This window comes from Pagrus pagrus, assembly GCF_965226575.1.
Source record: "Pagrus pagrus genome assembly, chromosome: 19".
In the NCBI taxonomy this organism is placed as follows: Eukaryota; Metazoa; Chordata; class Actinopteri; order Spariformes; family Sparidae; genus Pagrus; species Pagrus pagrus.
In genome coordinates, this window is record NC_140203.1 from 14,393,516 (window position 1) to 14,405,528 (window position 12,013).

A 12,013-nucleotide genomic window follows, 5' to 3' on the forward strand; every position below is an offset into this window, starting at 1 on the left:
GACGTTGTTTCATCATCTCGGCTCCAAACGCTGTAGAAAACTGGATGGCACTATGATTGATAATAGTGATAAAAATAAAAATAATAACCAATCAAATTAGCATGTTTTTATTAGTTTTATGATGCATTAAAGCACACAATGTTTTTTCCTGTCTTGACTAACTACTACTGGCTTATAATGTATTTTGGTGGTGACAAATCTCATTGCATTTAACCTCTCTCCATCTTTCTTAGATAACAACTCCACAACTCGTCTTTATCTCCCAGACAAATTATTCTCATGACATCATTGCTTCTTTCATATATCACAGCCCACCCACTCTTCTCAATACTCCCCCACCTAACAAAAGTCCCTAAAAGCTTTTCCTCATCACTAGTTATCTTCTCTTTTACTACTCTCTGGGATGGTTCCTTCAGAGCAAGGCTGCCCAAAGTTGGCCCACCATAAGGTCTGATTGCCCCGCCAGATGTTTCCAGTGAAAAAAACAATTAAAGGAATTACATATTATTATTTTTATGCTGTTTATTTTTGTGAGGGAAACATTCTCCTCAAATATTTAGGATCCCTGATTATTAGTAGTTATTTTTTCTATAATCTGAATACGAGTGACACATTAAGGGAATTTGGGATTCTACAACTATGGATAATCTGACTCAATTAAAGGTTAAGGAGTGAATAGCTGTATGAAAGTTGGAAAAATTGAGAATTTAAGTATTTGTGCAGTTAAATCAGTGTGTTCCAGTTTGCGGTTTTCAAGCTACTGTTGGGACAAAAAAAAGTTTTCATGCATCACAAGCACAGTATTTTATGTCCCTGCCACCCTCTTTCCACCTCCCACTATCCAGCAGACTTCTCTTGATTTCACGCTAGTGGCTGGATATGCTAGATGTGAGAGACAGACGTATATAATGTCAGACATATTGACAGATTTACCACCGCGAGGATCATTTCATCTGCTGGGTTAATGGTGGACAGATGAGCATGCTGGGAACTGGAGTTTTGGGGTTGATCTGGGTGTATCATTTAACAGCACCAAACAATTTTATGAGATTCAGGTCGTTGTAGTTTTCTAAAAACAGAAATTATCATGATATTGTGGTTGTGAAAGGAAGAACTAAAAAAAAAGAAAGGGAGGCGGACTGACACAGATATACTGCAGGCACAAATGGCCAAACAAAATTCAGATTACACAAGATTAAACATAATTTTGGGCTGGGAACTCTGATCTGGATGTTATTTCAGAATATAAGAAAACCAGCTTTGTCAGGAGTAAAAAGTCTGTTTATTGTCAAAATGTATGGTAGATTACTTTTCTTTGGATGAATGGTAAACACAGCAAAGTGGCTTGATGCAATCAAACGTCTAAAAAACATCTCTGACTGTGCCATTTCTGTCAAATCTCAGTTGAAAACCATCTGAAAATACTTGAGAAGAGAGCAGACATGCAGGCAATGAGAAAGACAGACAGACAAAATTTGGGTCAACCTTTCCTACTGAGCTCACCGGCCTGGCATGACCCACCGCTGGAGGTCCCTGCATGCTGAACTGACTGTTAGATGGCTTTAATAGGCTCCACACAGGCCAAACAAAACTGTTATGTTATTATTAATCCACATCCAAAATGAATGGAAATCTTTACCATTGGACACATGAAGACATTTATTTGGCGAATGCTTTTGAAAAAAACAACACATTTTTACATTAAACTTCGCAGACTTTGTCACTCTATAACATCCTCAAACTATTTGTTTCAGCGCTTTGTCACTTGAATGTAAACAGCTGTTGTTTTGATGTGTTGAGCCATTTTTCTAGGAAGGACAGTCTCACAATGTTTGTTGACGGAAAGTCCCAGATGGGTTTTCAGGATTGGCACTCAGTATTGAACCTTTTCTGGAAATCAGCAGTGTGAATGAAGTCTTATGCAATGTCTTATGCAAAATGTATCCTTAATGTCATTTTTGCTATAAAAGAGGAAACTTTTGTGCAAGACTGGAGTTAGAGGAAAGGTCCAGAATGATTTCTCCCCATTCAGCCTCTTCTTTCTGCTTTGCAGTGAACCCAATGTTACACTTGGGTTCACTGCAAACCCTCTGGTCATTCGTCTTTGGGCCAAATTTTTAAACAGTTCCGAGTTTTTAATCCAATGTGGTAAAAAATGTGAATTATTTTACATGCTCTTGCTAAACCATGTTATGCTAATTACTTAAATCAGTAGCATGGCTGTCTATCATCTTGATAGGTAAAAGACGTCTAAATTCAAGAACCCGTTTCAGGGCAACATTTTAGTGGACCATGTTCCAGGTCCCTCCCCTGTTGAGTGAGCGGATGTCTTGTCTCGGTCCAGTGGACCAGTCAATGTCAGGTTCAGGATTAAATCCATAATCAGACATGGTATAATGAGGTTTCGAAGTACTGTAATCCCCATCAGTGAAAGGTTGAGTAGTCATCAAGTCATGTGTGTTTGTTTTAGGCTCAGCTGGAAATGGCTGAACGTTCCAATAATGTTGTTTCTCAGATCAGTTTGTTGCCTCTCTACGAGCAAATGTTTTCTGTCAAGGTTCATTATAAATATCAGCTTCTAAAAGACTAGCAGTTATTTAAACCAGTTAATATGGTAATCGTGTTTGTCTTTGAGATGTGAGAGTGAGAAACTAAATCCTGAGACAGCCCTGAGTCTCTTTAGATGGTTGGACTTAGCAGGAACTCAGGTCATGGACCTTATAAATATAGAGAAGTTGAGAAAGATACCGCTCCTTCAGAGAGAAGTATTACTCCTGGTTGATGGAAAGAACAAAAAAGAAGACGGATCAAGATAAAACAATCAGGAGATGGAGCAAGAACTTAAATGAATCACGTGCAGGTTGACAGGTAGAATTCAGAAAAGTGTATAAATGTAATACAATAACCTAATTTTTGCCAGTGTCACGCACTACAACTCATCTGACACTGTGATTGACCTGCTACAAGAGTACATCCAGAAAGAGTAATTTTCTCTGATTTCCCTCGAGAGTTGATTCGTGCCATTTTGAGTTGAAGATAAACAGCATGATTTATTTATGATTCAAACCATTCGATAAATGATTAAAAAAACAAGACAAAAGACCCTGTGAGTTAACTCAATTTAATGGAATGAATGTTTTCTGGATGGGTTGTCCATGTCATCTATCTGCTACATATTAACTCCCCAAAGTTTTGCAACTACAAATTTCTCTCTGCAGCTTGTCAAGACACCACTAAAGTATTGTTGAGATGTGACAACTTAAAGTATTTGGGTAAAGTTTGATGGAAAAAAAAGAAGGTAATGGTAAAATTATGTAAAAATCACCTTCCACTACAATTATGAGATGGGTTGCATAGTCGGATTCAGCGGTGTAGAAGGCAAATGTTTCATATGACCAAAGTCTTATTAGGCTAGTCTTTCCAATCAGCAGCCATCTTGGTAAAGCTCCCAGGAAGTTATTTCGGGCTAACAAGACCTGGCCCCTATCTAAATGAATGCAACGATGGTTCAATGGTCACCAGGACATGAAACTGCATATATAGAATCACCAGTAAAATCTGGGTTGAAAACAAAAACAAAACGCTTAAAAGTTTGGTGACTTTGCCTCATCAGTGCAAAAACATGATCGTCTGACATGTTTCCTGGTTAGGCTGTTATAAAGCAGGTGATTACCTTTTTAGGGGAATTGGCAGGATATGTGTTACAGACGTTTCTAATCAAATGCTTTAAGTGGGTTGCCTCATCTCTTCTTATGTCTCAGGCCAACAACCACCCAGACCTCCACTAAACTTCACACTACTTCCTGCATTGGTGCTAAATGTTTTTTTTTCCTGAATATGAACTGAAAATGCAGGACAAGAAACAAACCCTCTGAAAGAGCTGTATGAACATACACAGAAGTTTTGTTTTAGGAATGTCAGTGAATGCTTGCAAAGACAAATGTCTAAACTAACAATCAGGTAATATATTCCATTTCAAACAAGGGGCAGCACTAGGCAGTCCAGTTGCCATCAGCTGTTTCTCCTCAGTCTTTGACTGCTCCACTGAACGACATTCACATCCAAAACAACCCAAGTGACATAGATTAAACCAATAAAACGCCTGTCTATTATCTGTCAGTGCAGCCCATGAAGCAGAATTTGGTTTCTTAAATTCCTAAAAAAACAAACCATTGCTCCCATTATCATCCATGTGTCAACAATTACATCACTTCACTATTCACGCATTCCCTCTTCTGCCTCTAAACTTCCCACCAATCCACAGCTTGCTTGCACATTTGCAGGAAATTCTGGCTTCACTCGAGGCCCGCTATAGGTGTGAAAATGCAAAGTCTCTTGGCAGCAAGATTACAAGTGTTCCTGTTGAGTCAGCTGAGCTGCTGAATCGTTACAGAGCCAACAGTTATGAAGAGAAGGAAACTAGGGTTTGTTGTTGAAGAAAAGACCTGTCCTCGACAGCAGCAGGTGGTTAATGTGTCTCTGATGAGCTGAGCCTGCTCAGCTGCCTCAGTCTGTCAGTCCACATGGTTGAGCTAGGTGCTAAGCTAATGCTGGCATGTTGGTCTACCAATGCTACGCCTTACTTAGACCAGATGCTCGACTGATCACATCAAAGATACACTGCTGACTGCGTCCAATCTGTTGTTTTATTGTTATCCTGCCACACATCTTAACAATGTGTTGAGCTGATGTAGGAGGCTGAGGTATGCCATTTCCACATTATCTGTGTGCTTTTGTGAGGTCTAGAGGAGACCATGCACTAGGCTGCTTTCTTCAAGATGGACACAGAAAAAAAGCAACACACAAACAGGGCTACTATGTTGCCAGTGACACAGTTAGGGTGAACTAAAAATAAAATGCCCACAATATCTGTTTAATCTCTCCTGTTCTGGTTATTGTTCTCGAAATATCACATTCACTTTGTCTTCTACAGTTGTTGATCCAAACACGTCGACTTAAGTAGTCTGGAAACAAAACATCAAAAGACGCTGTGCTATTTCAAAGGTGCCAGAGAAATAACTTGACATGAAATCTATAATCAGACCAAAAACAGCGCTGCATGAAAACAGTGCAGGGGCTGTGCTCGTGGGGGGATATTGTTTAATGTAGTGGTGAGACAATGAAATACAATCCAGGAAGTCCAGTTTGAGAAACAGACTAATGCATTTCAAGCCTAAGCAGATGGCAACACTGTACAATAGTTTGCAACCCTAACAGAGAGGATTTTACAACTCTGAAAAGGAAAGGTTACTCCGCTATTTTATCTTTAATCGGAAATCAGAATTTACGTTGCAACGTAACTGTGCGCTTGAATTTATCTGATTGGCCGAAGCAGTGCTCTACCAGATGAAGCTGCGTTTACAGCAAAAGATGAGCCTGGTTCAACTTCTTGGCTGGACAACCCTGCGTTATTTTCCTGGAAACCCCTTAGATTTCTAACATCAATGGACTAGAGTCGGGGCGCCCCAGTGGCTCAGCTGGCGGAACATGTGCCCAACGTACAGAGGCTGTGCCCTCGCCATAGTGGCCCAGGGTTAAAGACCGACCTGTAGCCATTTGCCATTTGCATTTCCCCCCCATCTCATCCCAATTCCTGTCCCTCTTCAAGCTGTACTTTCAAATAAAGCAATTGAAAAGTCCAAAGAAATAACTTCAATGGACTAGAGCATGGGTACCTGGCCTGGGATCAGAAAAATGTTTTAGATGAATTGGGCTACACTAAATAAGTGTAGTCCATTAAGTCCTAGCCCTTTCTGTGCTGAATGTAATTTTGTTGCCTTAAAATAAGTTACAGGTGCGAGGTAATATATGACAGATCTGAGGAAGTCCCTTGTGTAGAGCCCAGTGGCAACGTGAGTTACCCAACTTTGATGATGTAACACACACATGCGAGCAGTACTGTAAAACTTCCTCTCTGGGAGCTCCCACGTCGCTTCATCGCGCTTCAACATCTCAGACGAGACCGACAATAAAAACCACTGTACAAACAAATGTGACCCGACATGTTTGTTTGTTGAGTATAAAGTTCACGACCTGCATTGCGGTGAGAGTTGTTAATCCTTCTCTGTTCTATTAGTCATTAATCATCCCTCTGGGAAACATGTGGACTCTGCATCCAGAACATCAAAGATATTTGTGTATTGTTGCCTCCATATGAGGGAGTTGGCCTCAGCAGCAAAACGGCTGTTGCAGATTCTCTGTGTGTGTGAGCGAAAGAGAAAAAAAGAGACAGAGAGAATGAGGCAGTCAACCCCGGACAGAGGACTATATGTCATCTATGTTATGTTGTCTCCATATGAGCGACTTGGCTAAAGTTTACACATGCTGCGAGTGGTGACAGACAAGTCAACATGCCAATTGTACTGGCCACCAGATGAAAAAGACCCTTTGAAATCCACAAAGATGTGTCAGAGCTCCAAATACTGTAAGTCACTGTCAAATCTGTCAAAGAATGTCTAAATCTATAACAGCTCGCTATCTTCAAAATGCTCCAACTTATCATTAAGGAATGGTTTTCTGTTCATACCATTGTCCCCACTGGCCTTGTTTCCTCTAGGTCAGCATTTGAATTCATTGTTCACTGTTGGTGATCTCAGCTCAGTACAGCTGCTGAAAGAACAAGCTGCAGACTTTCCACAGCCGTCTTCAGTGTTTCACACATGTACTCAAAAAAGAGATTATCTCTTTAATTTTAAAAGACGGTGGTGGCTTTTGATACTCTGGAACCATATTTTTGTCTCAACGAATTCCACGAAAACGACTACAAATGACACTCAAAGCTTTCCAACTTTCCTCTTCTTTCTCTGGCCCCAATCCAGATAATAGAATAAACAGTTTTTATGTCTTCTTTGCAGCATGGCTTTATAGGGAGGTTTTTTGATCCAGACTAAAGACTCTCTACAACTAGTAGATGTATAGAAATTTTTTTTGGACATTCAAGGTCCCTAGAAAAGCAAAAATACTGACTTTGGCGATACCCTGACTTCTTCTCTAGCGCCATCATGAGGTTAACATCTGTTGTTTTATGAAATGAAGTGAAATGTCTCTGTTGGACGGACTGCCATGAAATTTGTCTCAGACATTTACTTCCCCCTCTGGATCAAATGTAATCACTTTAATGATGCCCTCCTTTTTCATGTACCATCATCCATCAATCATCATCAGGTGAAATTTAAATTTTTCCAATACTCTGATTCATGATCAAATACCTAGCCTGGGAACCAGACAAATCTGCCAAGCTCATGTTTTATTTGCTCTGGCAGATGCATCCGGCCGGGCTTACCTCCGGTTCAGACAGATTTCCAACAGACCTGGCCCATGTCGGGCCAATCACAACTGTTTATCTACTGTAATATGGGGTAGGTGAGATACGATGAGTGACAGAGGAGCGTCATTGCTCCAGATTCCCAGAAGTCCTCTCACACATGCTCTGGATGCAACCAGATAGACCTACAACAGATCAGATGCATTTTGATTCACACCCATTGATAACATCCCTTGACTAACCAGACTAATATGCATTTCTGAATTAGTCCAGCAATGCATGTGTATGTGTCATCATGGCACCTTTGGTATTGGGAACTAACACATAAGTGTTGTTTTGTAATTTTGAGTATTTGGCCAGGTCTTTTTATATATCATCTGAGCAAGGGGGCTGAAACTAGGAAGCAAGAAAGTAGGAAAGTAATCCAAACTAATAATTCCCGTCCACCCTAGTGCAGCTGGTATTGTTTTCACCTTCTCTGTCTGCCTGTCTGTCTTTCTGTGAACTGATTTTTGTCAGCACGATGGCATTGTAGTGTTGCTGAATTTTTAGATGAATGATCCAAAAACATAAAAAACAAAGATTAGATAAAAGTCTGAAGAAAAGACTTGAAATGATTTTGTGCAGCAGAAAAAATATCCTGCTTTTCTCTTCAGATCTTTCAGACTGATTTTGTGGCTCCTTGAGAAGGTTCTGCTCCCCAGGTTGAGAACCACAGAGACGAATGGAGTATAGTGGGATTTACCTTCAGTCAGGACATATGAGGGACAGCCACTGCGGGAACCCGTGAGTCAAGACATTAGCAGCTATACAAGGGGAAGCCCAGCCTCACTGTCCTCATTACAAGCAGCAGACCGTTGCAATGATGAAGCATGATGACTCCTTTTATGTGAGACCAAGTCTCATGTCTAATGGTCCTATCATTACTGCAGAGTGTAAACAGGAGAAAACACTACATACAGACATGGGATTAGTCCTGGAGTGAGTGTTTGTTGTGGTTTGGAAAACCGCAGGATCATGTGTGTGTTGTATGTGCGTCTGTGAAAAGTGTGTGCCATCTCCGGTAGCAGCACTTCTTTAAAAGCATGTGTTGTTGTGAGCTCCAGTGTGGAATCAAAGGGAGCTTGAGCACATGATCACAGGTGTTCATGCATGCCCTGTACAAACCTGCAACGCAGTTATTATGGACCTTGTCATCTGTCTTAAACATGTCTTATATCATCACTCAACCATCACAAAACACATTTAGACTAAAGGGAGAAAGCATTAAAATGCCAATAATAAAATGTATCACTTTTCTTCAAAAGACAGGTTATTTTAGTTTTTAGTGCAGTAAATTTAAGGTTATGTGGAGTGTAACATTTGGGATGATTTCATGCTTTGATTTATCTGAGTTCAATAAAAAAATATTCCACTAAAAATCTTTAAAGTTTCAAATACTCTTAACTTATAGCCTTGGAAGGTGGCTTTGAACATATTACAGCTTTTGTGTAAGGAGGAAGGCAGCTGGAGTCACAATAGTTACGATGATTTCCAATAACGGGGAAAAACCCTGTAAAATGTTTCAAAACATCCATAAAAACTCAATAATCCACTTCTGTGGTGCTGATCTTCATGTTTAGTATGTTCCAAACATCATTAATTCACCAGTAAATTACTAAAACACTACTCTCACTGCCGCTTTAGAACTATGAGTAGGCATAAAAGCAGTTTATTTTGTTATGTTGTGGAGAATCTCAACTAAAAGACAAATATTTTTGTGATTTCTTGGTGAACAATTGGAACATATTGAAACTATGGATCAGCAGTGCAAGTGCAATGTTGCTGGAGTGGTTTGAGAAGTGTTTTCCCCTCTTGTAGAAAGTGAGATTTCCACTTTTTTAAAATTATAAAGCAGCTCTGTGTGCCGTTTGTCTGTTACACGAGAAACGCACACACTTCACACTAATGCGTAATAACATGGGGCAGTCTCTGCTCAGGCCTGAGAGAGTCAACCAAATAGGGCAGACAGGCGGCCTTAAAGAGACAGGCACTGAAACGGAAGGTTCAGACAGGCTGAATAGAGGTGCTGCAGCATAAACCTAAAAAATAATCATCATCAAATCTTCAAGTTTTAACTAAAAAAATGTAGCTGTTTTATTAGCAGTGTTTTAATTAGGCCTGCATCAACTAATGTGCTGATTTTGTATTTATTAATTGATTCATTGCTTCGTCTGTAACAATGTATGAAAATAGCGAAACATGTTATAATTCCCCACAGTCCAAGATAATGTATTCACATAGCCTGTTTTATTTGTCCAAAATCTAAAGATATTCAGTTTACTATTACATATGACTAAGAAAAGCCTAAAGTTCTGACATTAGAGAGCAAATGTTTGGCATTTTTGCTTGTTGAATAAGTGAAATGATTCTGAAATTCAAATTAATCAACTTATCATTGCAGCTCTAGTTTCAAGATGTAGAAATCTTTTGAGTGGTAAACCAATTTGGGAAGTAATTTGCATATCCTATGTTGATATGAAATAAGATATGATCTGGAGGAAAATAAAGAGAATCAAGACTTTCTAATCTTAATGCATTCAGCAAAAACTGAGTAGTGAGCTCTCCATATTTGCCAATCTACCTGCATTACACAGTAATGTTAATGGCACACAGGTGCAGTTCCAGAAGAGCCTGTCTTGAATATCCACTTGAGGCTTAGAGTCATCGTTGGATCTAAGAAAACAGAACATGTTTCAAATACCCGCTCTCAACATAAAGAGCCCTGTAAAATAATCTTTATTGATTGATCTTTAAAGTGGAGTGCCTGCTACTGAGACAAGTGCTTAACAGGTTCATTCAAGGGCATTTCAAGTGCTTCAAAGTACTTTCAAAGCTTTTTCAGCCCAACAACCTTTTGCTCCTGTCTCACCTACAAACGAATGTCTTCATCTTCCCTGTATGGACTCTTTTTGCTTTGGTTTGTTCGCGTGTCTAGACAGAATGCATTTTGCGGGGCTTTGAGCCGGCTGTCTATTGTCTACCTGTGTACCTGGGCATGGTTGGATGGCTTCACCACATCACAGGGCTTTGTCTGCCTCAGTTTGTTCTCTCATCAGAGACCAGACATAATTGCCTTTCAACTCTGGTCGCCCTCTCCTCTCCTCACTAATGTGTCGTGCGGGGGAGGTGGAACTGGTGTGCTAATATGTCGAGGATAAAGCTTCAGGTACACTGGTCACCTGCGAACTGAGCGTGTGCAGAGAGGTTAGCAAAGGGAATAGGAGGGGGTTACTGGCCCACTTTAACCTGATACCTGAAATCCAACCTCGGGACATGGAACAGGACAGGTGTCTTGTTCCAACGATGGCCAAAGTAATGGACGTGAGTGGTGGTGGGGGGCAGGTTGGTGTGTGCTCGGTTGGTGTGGGAGGTTACAAAATCCCCTGTAACATAAGGAAGGAGCTGATAGAACTTCCCATGTCTCACTATTTCCTCTGACCTCTCACCCTTATCTGACCTCTATGCCAATGTGTGTGTGTTAATGTGTCAGTAAGTGTGTAAAGTTGGATGTGCGTGCCTTTGTGGCAGCGTCAAGGTCAAAAGACTTCCAGAAACTATCCTTAAAATCTTCCAAATGAAACATAGTGCCACACTGTGATGTCTGAAGCAGGATGTTCTTCGTGCTTTGAAGGTCTGGGAGCATTTTGGCCAAATAACTCGCCAACACCTGGCCTCCATTTTACCTCCTGCCTGACGCAATCCTGCACGTCATGGCAGCCATGCCAAGTAAACTCTGGTTACTGAGAAGCCTGGTGGCATGGATCAAACCCGGAGAGACAAATATCATGTGTGGATGTGTTTGTGTAAACTAGAGCTGCAACAATTACTTGATTAATTCATAAACCTAATCAGCAACTGTTTTGACAATCAGTTAATTGTTTAAGGCATTTTTCAAGCAAACCAAGTCCCTGGTTTCAGCCTTTCAACCTACTGTATGTGGATTTGATGCTTTTTTGTCTTATGTGATTGTAAACTGAATATCATCTGGTTTTGGACATTTGGTCGAAATAAACAAGCTATTTAAATATGGCTGTGAGAATTTATAACAGCCATTTTTCACTATCACATCCTATAGACATCAAGCACAGAAGAATAACTTCTGTAGCCTATCTAATTATTAGTCTTTGTAATGGAATTTAATGAATTCAGATTGCTCAAAAAATGTTTATCAGTTAATGTTAACTACTGGTCTGGCATTGCTGGAGCTGGAGCTGGCTGCAGCCATTATCATTTTGCTATAGGGGTAAAAATAAAAATACTCTGGCTCAATCACAATCTTCTAAGGCAGCCCAAAGGAGAAAACTTGTGCCAAAACTTTGAGGAACTTGTTTTGGTGCAACATTTGCACGTGAGGAGGCAAAAACTTTAAAATGGGTAAATCCCCCATAAAAGAACAGGTTTTAATGATAGCAACCAGGTTAAAGTAAGTTGGCATTGTCAAACCATGGCATTAAATTAGCTAAAACTACACAAAAGAAACATTCAGGTCCATACCCCTAGCAACTTGATCAGTGTTCTGGTAACTTAGGCACAGATTCGAGCTGAATGCTAATTTCAGCATGCTAATAAGCTCGCAATGACAATGCTAACATTGCTGATGTCTAGCCGGTCTAGCGTTTACCCTCCTAATTTAGTGTGTCAGCACGCTAAAATTTTTTGCAGTTAGCATTAAACACAAAGTAAAGCAGAGGCTAATGGGAATGTCAT

The 12,013-nt window shown here is 40.2% G+C and overlaps 1 long non-coding RNA gene across 2 annotated transcripts in view; it reads right to left on the bottom strand.

Annotated features, from left to right (window-relative positions):
* LOC311275411 overlaps positions 1 to 12,013 on the bottom strand; it is a 110,654-nt gene that overhangs the window by 18,982 nt on the left and 79,659 nt on the right. The window lies entirely within an intron of this gene.